This window comes from Mesoplodon mirus, assembly GCF_964341445.2.
Source record: "Mesoplodon mirus genome assembly, chromosome: 8".
Lineage (NCBI taxonomy): Eukaryota > Metazoa > Chordata > Mammalia > Artiodactyla > Ziphiidae > Mesoplodon > Mesoplodon mirus.
The window spans coordinates 56,112,475-56,131,537 of NC_138984.1; the positions used below are offsets into that span (position 1 = coordinate 56,112,475).

General features: G+C 38.4%; 1 protein-coding gene across 2 annotated transcripts in view; it reads left to right on the top strand.

The window, feature by feature from the left end:
* Positions 1-204: 204 nt before the first annotated feature.
* Positions 205-19,063, top strand: part of SPOPL (speckle type BTB/POZ protein like) — a 57,812-nt gene continuing 38,953 nt past the window's right edge. For both annotated transcript variants that reach the window (XM_082631286.1, XM_082631287.1), the window contains exon 1: positions 205-410. The gene's annotated coding sequence lies outside the window, so the exon portion shown is untranslated. The remainder of the gene's footprint in view (positions 411-19,063) is intronic.

Genomic DNA, 19,063 nt, shown 5'->3' on the forward strand with positions numbered 1-19,063 from the left:
GCTACATTCAACCCCCAGCCGCTGATCCGGCCCGGCCCGGAAGTGCCCGGCGCCGGAGGGAGGGAGGGAGGGAGGAAGGGCCTTGCGAGCAGACGCCGCCGCGCGCACGCGCCCTCGCGGGCTGGGGGCTGGAGTCGCAACTCGGAAGCCGGAGCCCAGACGGGCCCGGGGCGGGGGGGCGGAGAACCTGCGCGGGGGCGGGAGCGGCGGAGACGGCCGCCCCTGGCGGCGGGTTTGTTTATCCCGGGGAAGAAGTTTAGGAGCCGGAGATAGGGAAGGAGGGCGGGCCGGGGAGGAGGGATGCGGTTCGGCGGAGGCGGCCGCCACAGGGACTCGCCGCCATCACCTCAGCCGCCTCAGCCGGAGAGGAGCCGCCGCCGGGGCTGCCCGCCGCAGCCCCGCACGTCCGGGTAGGTGCCCCTCCCGCTCCGGGGTCCCGGCCGCAGCCTTGGCCGCTGGCTGCCCCCTCTTTCCCGGGACTCACCTGCACTGAAACCCAGCGACCTCCTCCTCCGCCATTTCGGCGCCCCCATCGCTCTCGGTCCGGGACCCCCGCTCCTGAGGCGTGCCTTCCGCCCCCGCCCTTCAGCCCCACCTCCGCCCCCCGGACCTCCCTAACCTCGCGCGTCTCTACTTCCCCTGGGAATTACCCCTCCCCCATTGATCTCCCAGCTTCCGTCTACCAGGATCCCCCCGACTTTCCTCCACAAGCCTTGCGCCTTTTTTCTTTTCCATTCTCCCCCTTTTGTACCTGTAGACCTTCTCGCCCGCACCTTGATACCTTGTCCCTTCTTCCCACCTTGAGTACTGCCCAAAGCGAGAAACTGCACGCCACCCCCGCGTTCACGTCCATCCCTGCATATCCCAAACGTATACGCCCGAAACTGTCCCCATTAGCCCATTTTAGGGTGAATTCTCAGCTCTCCAGACAGGCCACTCGGTGCCTCCACCCCAGTGGTCATGCCCTCAACCTGCCTACCTCCAGGCACACATTGCCCTCTCATCCGTTCTCTCTCCCCAGGTACATCAAGCTCACTCTGCAGTTCAGGGTCCAAGTCCTGACTTACCCCTTTCTGCTCCCTTCTGCTGTCCTTTCCCCTTACAGTTCTTCTTGAATTGATGCATTTGTGTACTGAATCACAGAAAGGGGAGGAGATGGGTGGGATTTTCTCTCTCAAAGCAGTAGATCCAGTAGAAATAGGATTCACCTTCTGCTTAGCCCAACTTTTGGCATCTTTCTCGGTGAACAGTGCCATTCGGCCATACTTTTGAGGCTTCTGATGATTTGTCTGTATTTGAATACTCCTGGGCCTAGATTGTTTTATTATAGTACTCATCTTCCCAGTTTTTCCATATAGCTGAACCTCCTGTTTCTTAGACTGGAAACTTAAGTAATAAAAGGTTCATACCTTGGAAAATTACATCTCTCCTGCCATAATGGGAAAGGTGGAATATTTCAAATTATCATTCTATTATTCTTGAGAGAAATGGTGCCTAGTGGTTAAGAGCTCAGACTCTGTAGCTGAACTGCCAGGATCTAAATCCCTGCCTTTCTGTCTACCAGGTCTGGCCTTGGGCAAGTTATTTAATCTCCCTGTGCCTCAGTATTCTTACAGCTGTAGAATGGGGTTAGTGATGTACTTCATAAGATGGTGGTGATAATTGCATAACTTAATGCAGGTAAAATACAACAGTGCCTGGTAAGAGTTCAATAAATGTTCTTTATCATCATCTCTTAGCTTGACTTGGTTTGGCTATTGGTAGGATAATTTTGAGAGAGGAAGGGGGGAATGGAAAACTGTCTTTTTGCTCTTTCTTATTTAACACCTTTTTTGAGGTAGCTATGATTCATATTTTGTTACTCTATAAATTAGTTTCTTCTGGTGTGAAAAGTACAGTTTTAGCTCCCTATTTTCAAGTAAGTTACCAGGCTACATGCAGTCCCATTTTCAGGTACCTGTTTGGAAATTTTAAATTTTTATCTTTGTTTTGGGAATAACTGAAGTTGAATTATGTAGCAGACTTATCATAGGGAAAAATGAAGATTTTACCGATGAGAATTTTAGTACTACAATTAAATACTCAAACCTGGTTGGATACTTCACACCTACCTGTCCTTTATGTTGAATTGCTACTCAGGATAGAGCTTTGGCTTCATTCCAAAGACTGGTGGCTTTTCTCTTACTAACATGTTATGTTTTATTCACATGACCATGCCTTGATGTGTCCAAAAGTTTACTCTTTAAAACCTTGACAATTTCTGTCATATTTGCTTACCTCCTGTGCATTATTATTTTCTTGATATATTTTTTAAACAACTCACAAAAAAAATCCAAATAGGTACTGTTAACTCAATGTTGTTATAAGTAGTAAAAGTTTGAAATCACAATTTGCTGTCCCAATTACACATAAAAATGTGTGCATATGGAACTATAAAAATAAAGTTGTTTGCCTGTGTATAGCTTAAAATCTTTTTTTTGTGTCACCAATGGAATGTTCATTAAACTTTGGGTAACACTGCTTTTGCTTATGCTATTCCCTGGCCTAGAATAACCTTTGCTCTTTCCCCTGCATATCCAAATTCTACTTATCTTTCACCTCTTACTATTTTCATAGTTCTTGCCAACATTGGTTTCTATTCCTTGGCTTTCCTACTGTCTGTATTCTGCATTTGACTTTGAATAATGCAGACTGCCTCAGTTCAAGAAAAATGACTCCCATAGAATCATACTTTTAAAGTTTGTAGAAACTTTGAAGGGGTGTCATAAAATTGATAATTAGTATCTGCTCTGTGCTGAGCACTATTCCTTTGGTTTTGTAAATATTCATTCTTTCAAAAATATTTAATGAGCACCTACTTCATGCCAGGCATTGGGGATACACAAGAGCAGCCCTTCCCAACTGGGGTTCCAGTAAATATCAAGCCCTAATGTTCTAAAGTATCCAAGATATGCAATAACTACTCTCCTGTGCACCTAAAATGGTCGTATGCCCCATCCTTGAGAGAGAGAACTGAGGAAATAGTTACTTAACTCAGTTTCTGTAGGGTTTAAGTCTTTGAGAAAAGCTCCACCAGAGAATAATAGCACAGAATCTGCTTTTTTTGTAATTTATATCAGTGTAGCACTGGCAGACAATAAACAAGTAAGAAGATAAAATTGTCTTATAAGAGCACTGATAATGTTAAAAACAATGATAATCGCTAATACTTATAAGGCACTATGCCAGCCACTCTTTCAAATGATTTATATATATTAACTTGTTTAAACCTCTCAACAATCCATTGAAGAAGGCTTTATTATATCTCCATTTCACAAATGAGGAACCTGAGAATCAGATTACTTAACTTCCACAAAATCACACAGCTAAGTAAGCAATGGAGCCAGACAATATGGTTGTAGAGACTGTTACCCTTTTTTGCCTCTCAGACCTTCCAACCTTCCAATTTTTTGTTGGTTACTTTAGACAAGATTCTTCACCTTTCTGAAAAATCTTTTTTTTTTAATCTCAACAGTGAGATTTCCCTGTCTTTTAGGTTGTTTAGGGGAGTAAAGAAGATTTAACTTTGTGAAGCACCTGGTATACAGATGTATCCCAAGTCTTATATATGACTAGATATCGCAGGCATTTGCATTTCGGTGGTCCTGGTCACCATTTTGTTTCCTGACTTAGATTTATTCACTTAGCAAAAGTTTATTGAACATCTGATCTGTGCCAGGCACTTGATAGGCTGTGGTGACACACGTTATGGAAAGAGTGTACCTGTATTCATTATGGCAAAACTCTGTTGGGGAATAGAGAAACTAAGCAAATTATTACAAAAATAATAATTACAGTTACGATAACTGCCACAAAGGAAAATTATTGTAAACAACAAAAGCTCACTAATGTATCAGAGAATGTTTGTCTGAAGAAATGACTTTCAGGCCGAAGTCTGAAGGATGAACTGGAGTTACCCAAGCGATGCTGGCGATTTCAGCTTTCTAAGACTGAAAAGTCCTGTGGAGACTGGACCTTAGCACATGAGGCCGGGTGATATGAAATGAGACAGGAGTAGATCACAGTGGTCAGTTATTGCTAAGCTCTTTGTACTTAATCCTAAGAGCAGTGGGAAGCCACTGGAGAACGTGAAACAGCTGAGTAAGTTACTTAAATTTTTGTTTTAAAAGCATCACTTGGCTGCTCTGTGGAGGACAGATTGGAGAGGCAAGTGTAAAAGCAGGGAGACGAGTTAGGCCAGGGCTCCTCAAACTTATCTGTGGCGAAGGACATGTTTTGCTTTGTTTTACTTTCCAGTTTGTGCTGGTACTTTAGTAATACACAGTAAAATGGATGTTGTGGCAGTGTCTGTCAAATTGCTATAAAAATTTCTAAATGCTGCCTCTCAGTTTCTGTATTTACCTTGTCTCATGCCAATAACAGTAGTTCATGGGTCAGTATTGGTCCACAGGTCACACTTTGAGTAGAATTGAATTCACCTATTGTAGTCATTTAGGCAAGAGATGATAGAATCTCAGTCCAGACTGGTGGTGATAGAGATAAAGCAGCTGGATTTGACAAATATTTGGGAAGTAAAGTTTAGGATTTGGTGATGGATTTGATTTGAGGGTCTAGGGAGAGGAGAAGGCCGATTTCCAGGGTTAGTGGTTCTTGTGCTTAACCTAGGGGAATATTGGGGGAGGAGCAGTTTTTTGTTAGTTTATGGAAATGGGGGGAGTATTGATCATAATTCAGTTGGGAATAATCAGTACATAGCTGATAATGGATGTTTTAGTATGGAAGGTGGGGGATGAGATTGCCTAAGGAGAGAGTATAGAGAGAGAAGATAAAGGGACGTGGTCCCCTCTGATTCTTCAACATTTAACACTGAGGAAAAGAAATGGAGCAAAGGAGACTGAGAAGATATAGCCAGAGGTTGTAGGAAAATTTCCTTAGCATCACTGAAGTCAAGGCAATAGACTGAAAAAGGAGGGCGTGGCTAATCTGCTATGTTGATTGAAGCTGAGAAATCAATTAAGTTGGGAACTAAAGAGTACACATTGCATTTAGTGACACGGAGAAAATTTTATGTCTCAGTCATCAGTCCATCCATAAACTATTTGATGATTTTTGTTTTAATCTGCCAAAGCAACAATTCTAAATTTAGGGTAGAATTTTATCTGTAACATGAACCATGTCTTCCTTCCTGAGCTCAGACCCATGTTTCTATTTATCACCATCTGGGTGTTCTGTAAGCATCTCAGACTCTACAACTGGTTCATTCAGAACATACTCAAATAGAATATGTTTTTTAAGTACTGTTTATCAGGCAGTAACTATTAGACTTTTAGGAATGCAATTAGACCTCAGAGTCTAGGGGCAATGGACAATTAAATATCGTTCAGTGTGATTACAGCTGTCATAGCAGTTTATTCAGGTTGCCTTGTAAGCACAGAAAAGGAGCCTTAAGGAAGGCTTTCTAAGGAAAGTGGAGTGTTGGGCAGAGTGTTTCCAAAGGACAAGTGGAGAGATGGAAGGGGCAATGCAATGGTAGAGGACTTTAATTTGAAAGCATGCAAGTTTGCTGTTTTGATTAATGTCATCACTACCCATTTAGTCACCAAACATGGAGATATCTTCAGACTGTCTTCAAGATTTAAAGATTTTCTTTGTTATTGTCCAAGGTGGTGTTTTGTTTTTGCTGGTTAGCTTTATATTTTATTTATTATATCTATACTTACGGAATCATTAAGTAATAGTAGAATGTAAATATTTTGGTTATGCTTTAATGATATTTTTTTCTGAATGGGAGAAATTTTATACATACAACTTTTTCTCAGATTTAGAGAATTAAAATGAAAGCCTTGGTAAGGATTGCTAAGAGTTTACTGCTAAACATCAGTTATATGGTCAATGATGGTGCTTTTGGGCTCAATGGTATAATAACACTCCCCTGATACCTTAAATGCTATTTTAGATAGTTGTCTAAATGTCCCTAGACTTAAGTCTTACATCATAGTAGAACACAGTTCATCTTCAGGAATTACTTTATGAAGAATACTGTAGTTGGCAAAACCTTAATTGACAAGAAAATAGTGTATTAGAAGGGTAAATGATGTTAAAATGGATTTTAAAAACAAATAAAGTTTCTAGAAGACATCTGCTTTAAAATAACAGGAAGATAGGGTCAATCAAAATTTTTGCTTCTGAAATACCTTCTTGAGTTTTTGTAGAAACATCGTTGTACTATTCTGATCTGCTAAGGCAGTCTTCCTTATATTTTATATTAAGAAAGTTGTAACTTAAAATTTTTGTTTTTATTAGTTCCTGCTGGCTTTTGCTCTTGTCTTCTCCCCGGTTTTTTTTTAAATCTTAATAAATTCTTGTACGACAACTATATATTTTTCATATATTATGGTTCTTATAGGTATACTTTCACAGGCCTTTTGTTTATATGCATAAGTAGAATTCTTCTGATATTCTTCAGACTTGCCTACATGTTCTAAAGGACAGAATAATTATTAGCATTAAATTCTGAATTATATAACTCTGTGAAACAGAACTTTACATACATAAAAAATAGCAGTTTTTAAAAAATTTGACCTACAAATATAAAATTGCATTACCTCAGACTTTGGTTGGGGTACGTTGTTTATACACTTGAAGGGAAAGTAATATAGTAATAAAAATAATTAGGAGTAACAAATACAAAAGAAAGAGGTTTCACTCTGATATTAGGTAATGCAAGGTCTCAAAGGTTGTAGTGTAACTGAAAAGTAGTATGAGGCTTTTAAAATATTATTTAAGATATGTTAAAAGAAGATACTGGGCCTCCCTGGTGGCGCAGTGGTTGAGAGTCCGCCTGCCGATGCAGGGGATACGGGTTCGTGCCCCGGTCTGGGAGGATCCCATATGCCGCGGAGCGGCTGGGCCCGTGAGCCATGGCCGCTGGGCCTGCGCATCCGGAGCCTGTGCTCCGCAACGGGAGAGGCCACAACAGTGAGAGGCCCGCATACCGCAAAAAAAAAAAAAGAAGATACTGTTGTTTCCTGTTTGGGTATATTTTCTGAAGCAAATTTCAGTTTTTCCTTGTGAAAATGCATTTTAGTCCCCTCCCTTCTGCCCCATCAAAATTAAGTGATTTTTAAGGTAAAGCATGCTCAAGGTGGTTTTTTGGTTGTTGTAATTTGGATGCAATTTTTGGTGTTTTAGTGGGAAATTACCCTGAAAGGTAGTTTTCATCCAGTAAGACAAAGGCAAACCAAAAAAAAATTTTTTTTGAATATTAATTAAGTCATCCTGAAATTACCAAGGCAAGTATTGACACAGGAATATTTAAGTGAATTGAACTTTATTTAATTAAATTTTTTTGGTGGCCACTCTTAGGATCAGTTTAAACCTTTGTTAACCAGTTATTTAACATGGTGGTTAAGTTCAATATGTCCAGTTTTGTTAGAAAGGCTCAAGTAGGGCATGGGCACACACCAAGCATATTTAGTTATTTTCATTCAAAGTGTATTTTTTAAAAAGTGAAGATACTTTTTCATGTCAGCATTTTATCAGTGGCATTTGAGAACTGGCTTCAGTCAAGCGGTACTTGGGAGGTATCTTGAGTTATGCTTTACTGTTGATAATTTCTGTTTTCTCAGGTGTCTCATTTTCACTGTTGTTTTGTCTGCCTGCCTTCTTCGCAGCCAAAGTCCTTTATTTGTTCATCAAATTGTATAATGAAACCAGTTATTTTTCCCTAGTAGAATATAACCAGGTTTAGTTGAACATGGGCCTGAGAAGCTGACAACTTACTACAGTGTAAATGGAATATCCTCATAGATCATTTTGGTTTAAAGGGAAAAAATGCCCTTTTTTAAAGCATTTGTACCAGAGTTGTCAAGTACTTTAGATATTTTATCTCATTTACTTATCACTAACCCATGAGGGTCATACCATAAGTTTTTGAATCGTACTTGCCTGCAATTACCAGATGCACCACTGCTTTATGTACTCCACAGAGAGACAGCACTGTCAGTTAAAATTGTAAAATGCCATCAATTTTAGGTATGAAAAAAATGGGTTTCTTAGAATTTATTAACTGTGCCATTAGTGCTGCTTCATTTTATGGTTATCACCCAAGGTCTTCAAAATAACTAACCTCCCAACATCAAGTGCAGTCAGGATAAATTTAGTTTTGCTTAACTTCAGAGATCTCTGGGCAGTATAGCATAGAGGTTAATAGAGTGCATCCAGTCTGCTTTTTAGTAGCTTTGTGACTTTAGGTAAATTACTTAGCATCTCTGCCTCAGTGTTCTCATCTGTAAAATGGAAAGGATAACTACCTCCCTTGTAAGAGTTGTTACAAGAACCAAATGAGTTATATTTACATTTAGAATAGTGCTTTCCACATAAGTTGCTTTGTGTAAATGTCGGTTAATTAAAACGGTGATGCTGTTTCTGATCTAAGATATATAAGTAGACAATGTGCTTAAAAGGAAGGGAAAAAGGGAACCATTAGAACTGTATCTAATGGTTCATTGGTGTTTTGTGCACACGATGGAGATTAAAGTATCTTACTAATTTCTTTTAAGTCTAATATAAGATTGTAGTCTTGATGATTTTGATATCTAAATTCATAAAAATAATACCACTGTATAAATGTTCAACTGAAATCCGCTTTCCTTTCATTTCTGTTACGACATATTTAGTCAGAATATTGACGTGCTATGATAGATGTCTTAAAAATAACCTGTTATATACTTATGATTCCTGTCAAACTCATAGGAAATTCATTCAGAAATATTTTTAAAGGATTTCAATATTAAAGAACCATGTTTAAATTTTAGTTAAGACATCTGACTTCTTCATTTTGAAGTATGTGGAGGAAAAGTAATACTGAGGCAGTTTTTATTTATTTTAATAGTTTTAATATGTACCTGATTCTGTTGCTTCATTTGAGATTTAAAATCTTGTCATTTACCCTGATATAAAAATAAGGCCTTCCTTTGAACTTCTTGATATTTCCCTTTTTCACACTTTTGCCTTGTTTCTATTTTATTCTTTTTGTATAGAGCTCATTTCATTCATTTACTCCATAAATTGACCAACTGTTAAATGCTGGGTTGTGTGTTTACAATGATGAATTGGAAATAGCCTTTGGCCTATAAGACTCACTATTTGGGATTTTTTAATACTGTTTAGTCATTAAGTGCGTAGGCACAGTGCTGAAGACTTCATATATCTGCTCTTTTTGTTTCAATCCTCATAACTACCTTTCTAGGGTAGTTCATTACTTTAAAAATATTTCCACTAAATAAATGGCAGAGAAGAGTGAACTCTTGGTAGATGGAAGGGTGGTGAAGATCTGAGTGTGGTCAAGGTAATGTGGAGAGGGAGAGCTTTGGTGTTAAAATTTTTTTCATATTAGTGTTTTCTCTCCTAAAAAGGATATGACTCTTGAATTCTGTTACCCTAATATAGGGTACCCTAATACAGCCTTCTTTGTTTTAATATAAAAATGTATTAGATTAGCATGAGGAAAGATTTTTTAAAGTGTTCTCTCCCAATTTTGGGGTGGAGGGAACATGGTGCTGGGAATAGGATTGTATTATAAACATTTAGGCATCAAGGTTGCTTATTTATTGAATATTTATTTGCTTTTTTATTTTACATAAACTTTTATGGAGTATAACATACATTCAGAGACAAGCATGTAACATCATACAGCATCAGCACCCTTGTGTATGGCTTCTTACATCAGTTTTTATGTGATCCATCCATGTAGTGTGTAGGGTAGCTCCTTCATTCTCATTCTATTGTATTCCATCCCACTGTATGACTATGTATATGTACTGTAATTTATCCATTTTATTGTTGATGAACATATAGGTTGTTTCCAGTTTTGAGTCACAATAAATAGTGCCCCTTATAGAATATTCATTCATCAATACATATCTTTTGCTGCACATCTGCACATATTGCTGTAGTAGAATTTTTTGGACCTTGTGTGCTTTTGTTCAGTTTTAGTATACGTTACCCAGTGTTTTCCAAAGTGTCTTTTCAGTGGTGAATGAGAGTTTTATTTGTCCCACATACTCTGCAACGTTTGCTTGATATTGTTTCATTTATTTAGCTATTCTGGTGGGTGTAAAGTGGTATGGCTAGTTTTTCAAAATATACACGATTCCTTTCTTCACTCATACCCACGTACCCCTCCCATGTGCACACCAAGGGCAAGTTGAATAGAGACATGTATATTTTCATAAAACCCATCAAATGATTCTGGTTGCCTTGTCAGTTGATAAGATGCAGAATATAAAACAAATGTAAGTATAATTTAAAGAAAATGAGACTGTCATGAAAATTACAACTTCAGTGTATAGTTTACTGACTTTCTTACAAATGGTGCATTTCTGCCTAACTATTGCTAAACATGGGACAGGTTTTAAGATTTTGCAAGCTGGTGAAAAGTTTTGTAGGCCCTTTTATTGAGTGAGTTTGCAACATTTCCCCAAAGCTCTAATTACACAATACTGGAATGCACTTGCTCTTACTTGATTATCTACCCAGATTGTAGGTTATGTTCACTCATTATTTTGTGAGGTTTTGCTACCCCTTAAATAAGGGAAGTGCTGTCTACCCAGCAGAGTTGACTCAATTTTCAGAACTTGAAAGTTGAGCAAATTTTACCAAATGCCCACAGCATGCTACATATTGTTTTTAGACTTAATTTCTTGTTATTTATGGAGTTTTTCTTGTGTCACAGAAGACAGTGTTGCTACTAATTTTTTTTAAAATTATAGAATTGTGTAGTGAATACCAAGGATGTGAAAAATACTTTTGCCTGTGTATCTTTTTCAGGGTTAGGATTGTGGTTAGTCTCTTCTCATTCCCCAGTCAATGTAGATCATGTTAGAATCATATGTAGGGATGCACCATTCCTGTACCTTTTGTGAATCATAATTAGTTGTTGATTTCTTCTGTTCAGTCACACATCAGACTCATAACTGCAGATAAGCTCATAGTTCCCTTTTAACATTGTCTTATGCCTTTTTAGAGCTAATATTTTAATATCTGACTTTATTTCTTACTGCTGCAAAGTACTGTTCGTGGGTAGCACAGCTGTTTGATAAATACTTGTGCTCTACATATTCATAAGTAGTTACTGATTATTGCTAGTCATAAGAATCTTGGAATTATTAGCTTATCAGAAGAGCTGAGATGGCATTCATATACTTAAAGTGTTCTCTTGAGGTATAAGAACAACTCAGTTTATTTTTTTGCAAAGCATTCCTTGAAAGGCAGGGCTGGTAGGTGGATGGCAATAGCCTCCTTTTATTTAGTCTAGCTTGACCATGTGTTACATTATTTCAGAAAAGACTGGATTAAAATCCAGGGTCTCCTATCACATTGCTCTTCATGGATCATTTTGCTTCATTTCTTTCTCTTTCAACTTCTCTCTCTTTCTTTCCTTTTTTTTCCTCTTTTCTTCCCCTGTAAACTAAGCAACTATATGAAATGTTTTTCTTTAAGGAAGTGTGATTCCTTAAGGAGGATTAAGCCATTTTAATGGTTATAGACATGCAGAGTGTAATGATAGAGACATATAGATCCCTACAACCCTGTATCCTAAGGCATGCTGTTTTGCCCATTTCTTTCCCCTAGATTTTATAATTTAGAGTTCCCCAAAGTGGTAGTTCCTCTTATCTTTTTCAAGGATGGTGGTTTTTCCTGCTTTTGTCTAGGATAGTACTAGTTTATGTCTTTTGTCCCAGCATCTTGTCCAGTTTAACATTTGTAATGACTTTAATTTTTAATGAAATACTATTATTAATAGTTGCATTAAGATAAGCCTTAGTGGGTTTGGTAGAATTTTTATTTCCAGCTGTTGCCATGGTCTAGTCTAGTGATAGGTTAGAGACATGTGTAATAATGAGTTCTGCCTTTAACAGGTGGTAAAATCTGAAAGGAATCTTAAGTACACCTCTCTTTCCCTAACCCATCTCAGTTACAGTGTAACCAGTGACAGTATCAAGGTGGGGATCTCCATGATTAGAAGTGGGCTGGGACATAAATGATTAGGGGTAACTAACTCCTCTTGGTCTCAGGTGATGGTAAGAGATTTGATGCCTCCGCCTTCATTGACTGCTTTGGGTACCAGCCTGTTCCATGTTCATGCAGCTTGCAAGATTCATGAAGTCACAAGGATAGCAATAAGTGGTGTCAGTGAGAAATTGTAGGTTATGTAAGCTGAAATAGTAGTTGAGCAGTTCTGCCATAGAATGAGTAAGCAGCACTGTTTAGTAAAGCTTTGTGTGATGATAGAAATGTTCTGTGATTCCCACTTTCCATTATGGTAGCCATTCGCCACTGTGTATGTTGAGCACTGAAAATGAGTCTAGTACAACTAAGGAGCTGAATTTCTAGTTTAATTATTTCATCATTTGGTAAGACTTTTATTTTGCAACAAATCCTCTTAAAATCAATTAGTTAAAAACAGAAGTACAGGGCTTCCCTAGTGGCGCAGTGGTTGAGAGTCCGCCTGCCGATGCAGGGGACATGGGTTCATGCCCCGGTCCGGGAAGATCCCACATGCCACGGAGCGGCTGGGCCCGTGAGCCATGGCCGCTGAGCCTGCGCGTCCGGAGCCTGTGCTCCGCAACGGGAGAGACCACAACAGTGAGAGGCCCGCGTACTGCAAAAAAAAAAAACAACAACAACAACAAAAAACAAAAACAAAAACAAAAAAAAAAAAACAGAAGTACATATTTAATGAAAGCGTACACTTCAGAAGCTGTTATTCTGCTTTTTTTTAAGATTTTCTACACCATTGCTCAGCAACCCAAATAACAGCGTACAGTTGGTGGTTAGACTGATACAGAATGGAGGGTTTACAGAATTGTTGTGATAAAAGAACAGAGGAGTGAAATGTTAAGCATGCTTACTAGAGAGTTTTTGAAGTGATGTACTGTGGGTTTTGAGTTTGATAAGGAAGGAAGGGAAGCCATAAGTGGGTAATGACTTAAGAAGAATGGTATGGACTCAGTGAAGTGTTGGTAATAAGAGCTGTTGGTGGATTAAATTGATGACAGAATAGGAATAAGTTCTGTTATTAAAATGATATATTCAAGTTTATTTCCATGGTTGGTCAAGTTCCAAGTCAGAATCTCTGAAAAAGATTGCTAAAATTTTAAGTGGGTGAGATCATTCAGGAAGGTAAAAGAACTTTGATGCTGGTAGGAAAGAAGTCCACTGGAGTGCAGTCATCCAGGATGGTGGCAGGAATAGTGAAGAAGACAATGGATACAGTGGTTGAAGTCCTCCATAAAGGAGTGTAACTCAGAGAGGTGAGTAGGTGATTGCAAGAGAGAAGAATGTAAGAGAATTTTGTAAGAATGGACTCATGCAGTTGCCATACAGTTTTGTTAGGTTGGAAAAGTAGTCTGGAAGCAACAGTGGTGAGTCAGCAGAACTCTTTAACTACTTCCAACTCCTTTTACTATGGGGTTTGCCAAAAAGTTCATTTGGTTTTTTCCATAGATGACTCTAGTGGTGCTTAGTTGTCTTTAACTTCATTCGAAACAATTTTGTTAGATTGTATTGTGACAGCTGTCATATCAGCATGCATTAAAAAAAACTTATCAAATTGGTGAATTTTTGTGTATCCATTTTAATATTGAAGATGGAAGAAAAACAACATATTCAGCATAGTATGCTTTATTATTTCAAGAAAGGTAAAAACACAACTGAAAGGCAAAAAAAGATTTGTGCAGTGTATGGAAAAGGTGCCATGACTGATCAAACGTGTCAAAAGTGGTTTGTGAAGTTTCATGCTGAAGATTTCTTGCGGACGATGCTCCGTGGTTGGGTAGACCAGTTGAAGTTGATAACAATCAAATTGAGACATTAATTGAGAACAGTCAACATTATACCACGGGAGATAGCTGACATACTCAAAATAACCAAATCAAGCATTGAAACTTATTGGCACCAACTTGGATATGTGAATTGCTTTAACGTTTGGGTTCCACATAAGTGAAAAAAAACCTTCTTGACCATATTTCCGCATTCAGTTCTTTATTTAAACATAACAAAAATGTTCTGTTTTTAAAACAAATTGTGACAGGCAATGAAAAGTGGATACTGTACAATAATGTGGAACGGTCATGGGGCAAGTGAAATGAACCATCACCAACCACACCAAAGGCCGGTCTTTATCCAAAGAAGATGATGTTGTGTATATGGTGGGATTGGAAGGGAGTCCTCTATTATGAGCTCCTTCCAGAAAACTAAGTGATTAATTCCAACAAGTTCTGTTATTAAAATAATACATTCAAGTTTATTTTCATAGTTGGTCAAGCTATCCTAGGTAGTAAGTTCCACTGAACCCCAATTAGACCAACTGAAAGCATCACTCAACGAAAAGTTTCCGGAATTGGTCAACAGAAAACACATAATCTTCCGTCAGGGTAATGCAAGACCGCACGTTTCTTTGATGACCAGGCAAAAACTGTTTCAGCTTCACTGGGAAGTTCTAATCATCCTCCGTACTCACCAGACATTACACCTTCGGATTTCCATTTATTTTGGTCTTTACAAAATTCTCTTAATGGAAAAAATTTCAATTCCCTGAAGACTGCAAAAGGCACCTGGAACAGTTCTTTGCTCAAAAAGATAAAAAGTTTTGGGAAGATGGAATTATGAAGTTGCCTGAAAAATGGCAGAAAGTAGTGGAACAAAATGGTGAATACGTTAAGTTCAGTAAAGTTCTTAGTGAAAATGAAAAATGTGTCTTTTATTTTCACTTAAAAACCAAAGGAACTTTTTGGCCAACCCAACAGATCCTTCACAGGCGTAAGAAAAGGATATGATTTTAGCAGTTCTATTTGATCTGCTTTAGTTAGGTATTTGCCTCTCTGACCTTATCTTTGCTTCTCCAGTGCCTGACCGATTTAGGTTCTTAATAAATGTTTGCTCAGTAAATGCTAGATGAATGTGAAATTGTTCCATTGCTTAGACACTTTTAAAAAGTGATTTGAAAACTAATAACAGGAATTGTTACTTTGTTTTGTTTTTGGCAACACCGGGTCGTTTGCGGGATTTTAGTTCCCTGACCAGGGATCTGAACCCAGGCCCTCGGCAGTGAAAGCATGGAGTCTTAATCACTAGACCCCCAGGGAATTCTCACTTTTTTGACTATAATTAAATGAGAAGGAAGAGAAATATGAAGGCAAAAGACTGTATTATGATTTGTTAAAAAAAAACTATGGAGGCAAAAGCTTTAATCAAATGTTTACTCATGTTTTTTAAAATAAAAGAGATGAGGGGAAGAGTAGGAGAAGGGAGAGGGAGAGAATATAGGTTAGGTTTTATTTTGGAGGAATGTTTTAGGACTCAAATAAATCTGAAAAATGCCTAGGGTTAATGTTAAGTGGAATAGGCAGAACAGGCAACTAACTGTGAAGAAACTAAGTACTTTATAGACCTGATCTCCTTTAACACTCACTATATTCTTTCTGTATGAGAAATTATTCCCTTTCTGAAGATGAGAAAGCTAAGGGCCAAAAAGGGAAAGTAACTTGTTCAAGGGTTATAAAACCTAAAAAAACTTTTTTTTAACTTAAATTGTTTCATATACACATCTTTTCTTATGTGTACATTTCAGTGAGTTTTGAGTTTTGACAGATACGTTCACCTGTGTAACAACAGCCCAGTCAAGAGACAGATCATTTCCATTACTCCAGGAAGTTCTCTAGAAGGTTACACAATTCCTGAGAGACACTTTGGATGTTAGTCTATCTTTTTACAACTACACCTCCACATTACTTGCATTAAAAGGGAGATGGGGGCCTCCCTGGTGGCGCAGTGGTTGAGAGTCCGCCTGCCGATGCAGGGGATGCGGGTTCGTGCCCCGGTCTGGGGGGATCCCATGTGCCGCGGAGCGGCTGGGCCCGTGAGCCATGGCCGCTGGGCCTGCGCGTCCGGAGCCTGTGCTCCGCAACGGGAGAGGCCACAACAGTGAGAGGCCCGCATACCGCAAAAAGAAAAAAAAAAAAAAAAAAAAAAAGGGAGATGGAAGTTGTTAGAGATAAGCAGTATGAGAGCAGCAGCGTGAGAGCAGTGTTCATAGCTCATGTAAATAGCTCATGGAGAGCCAAGTGATAAAGGTTGAAAAAGTAAAAACAAAACCTCAAAAACATACGTAGGCAAATTTAACTCTGTTCTTCATAGTTCATGAGATTATTACTGTTTTGTAAATTAGTTCTACTTTTTAGTTTCATATTAATACTCATACACATTAAACTAATTTATTGAGTGCTTTCTGTGTACCAGACACTATCCTAGGTGTCTTCTATACATTCCCATTCAGTACACCAGTCATTTGAGATAATTACCATTTATTATTCCCATTTTACAAGCAAAATTGAGGCCCAGAGAGCTTACACAGCTTCAGGATCTGCACCTAACTCTAAATTCAGAAACCAAATTCTCAACCCTGATGGTGTTCCATGGATAATTCTGTAATACTAAATTATATCTGGTACTTTGTTTTTTAGGAGGCAATAAGTTATGTACTGTCTAGTAAATATGTAATACCTTTCCAGTAGTTGACTTCAAATCTAGTCAATATGTATTTGCTTAGTATCTGCCATCGTATACACTAGGCAGTGGTTACATAAAGGTGAAAATATAATCTCAAGGAGTTCAGCATATTTGATGAATTGAAAAAAACCATAGTATTTTCAGTTAAAAATCCTGGATTCAGGGACTTCCCTGGTGGTCCCATGGTTAAGACTCCGTGCTTCCAATGTAGGGGGCGCAGGTTCAATCCCTGGTCAGGGCACTAAGATCCCACACGCTGTGGGGCATGGCCAAAAAGTGAAAAAAAAAAAAAAAATCCTGGATTCAATTTCCGAATTTTTTTTTGTCTTTTTGTTTTTTTTTTAAACTATGACCTTAGATCATATTGCTTCTGTTTCAGTTTCCCTGTCTGTAAAATAGAACTACTTCACAGGGTTGTTTAGAGGATCAAATGAGATAATATGTATAGGAGTAAAATTCTAAAGTGCGAAGTAAAATCTTACAGATTATTGTACTAATAATTACAATAAATTTGATTAATTCTATATGAGAGGCATTGGTTATGAAAGTGCTTGGGTAGCTAAGGAGTAATTCATTTTACTGAAGAAAATGGTATGGGAGTAAACAAACGGTTGGTTAGTAAACATTTTACAGAAGAAGTGGCAATCAAGTTCAACAGATTAAAACACTGTTGGTGGAGCTTCCCTGGTGGCGCAGTGGTTGAGAGTCCGCCTGCCGATGCAGGGGACACGGGTTTGTGCCCCGGTCCGGGAAGATCCCACATGCCGCGGAGCAGCTGGGCCCGTGAGCCATGGCCACTGAGCCTGCGCGTCCGGAGCCTGTGCTCTGCAGCGGGAGAAGCCACAACAGTGAGAGGCCCACGTACTGCAAAAAACAAACAAACAAACAAACAAAACCACTGTTGGTGCTTAAAGAAGGAATGAGGTTATCTATTGTTTGTTGATTGAGATAACTTACTCCTCTTGTGTTTGATAAAGAGTGTGTTGCTATAATTTATAAATTAGATCTTGAATAAAGATTCTACCTGAAGGGACCCCTGTGATCTAGTTCAAATAATGCCATCCTTCCTTGTCTCCACGGGGCTTAGCTCAGCCTAGAACCTCCCAAGATACTCAAACAGGTCAGTGAATAAGAGAGAGAGAGACTATAAAGGAACAAATGAATGAGTAAAAAAAACCCAAAGGAATGGGGGGTGGGGTGGGGTCTTGCAGCTTGGCCATAGTGAGTAGTCTCCTGACTGCTAGTCTTGCCCTGTTTTGGTTCACCACAGTTTATATATCACTATAATTTAAAATCTTACCTCATGAAGTTTAATGACCATAGTCATAAACTGCCATGCTAAGTATTTAAATAAGGCTGATTTTTTAAAATCCCAATACTGTCTTTATAAGATTTCTGGAAATAACCTCCTTTTACTTATATTTTTTCCTTCACCCTCCTCTGGAAATAGCCTCCTTTTAAAATGAAATATTTGCTTCATACATTTTAAGGGGATATGACTATTAATATAGATGCAGATAGGCTTATAATTTTCTTATTGTGCCTTGTATATGTTATTACACAAGTAATATGAAAACAATTGAACTTGTAGCAACTAGCATGACATATAAATTTAGTTGTTTTTAAATGATGATTTTTTTTTAAATGGTTGCCAAAGAGCCAGACTGTCCTTAATATGTAATGCTACAGGAGACGCAATCAGGTTCTGAAGTGATCTGTAGTCGATTTTTTTTTTCCCCAAGAAGTTCATGGCACAGTGAGGAAATCATGTAGTGATATCGAGTACATCTTAGTCTACAGTGTATGAGTCTTACTGTATAAGCTTGTGTTAGAACTGGATAGGATTTAGTGATTCTTGCCCTGAATGCTTTGTTTAGCCAACAGCTCAGTGATGTGCAAAAGGGCATGTGTTCTGAAACCAAAAACGGCCAGGGATAGAATCCAGGTCTCTCAACATATGGACCCCAGGGCTTTTTTCCATTTTTACCTTTGTTAAGGAAAATGACATTGCATCCATGTCAAGAAATGGATAACTTTTAGTTTTAATCTTTTTAAAAAAAAATACATTAAAGCGACAGAAATGGAGTGATTTTGGGGGGTTACAGTGTGTGTACACAGGAGTTGACTTTTAGTTTTTTGTTCTTTTTTTTTAAGGTAGAACCTTGGCATTGAATGACAAGGCAACAGTAAGCAGAGGCTTTAAATCCCTGCTTGTGTACAAACCTTCACCAACATGTATTAATGGCTTTTAGGATTTATCAAGTAGAGAAAGAGTTCGTCTTAAAATGTCTGTATTTTGCCTGTACTAATAAAGTTTCCATATATATGTTATTAGAACTACCTCCTTACTATCGGTGTTAGAGGATGTTGTAGATTTCAAAACAGACTCCATAACACTGGAATAAGACCCTGAAACAAAGAAGTTGAAAACTAGCCCAAGAAGTCTACCTCTCAGGATAATACTCAGGTAAAATGGAAGACTTAGTCATAA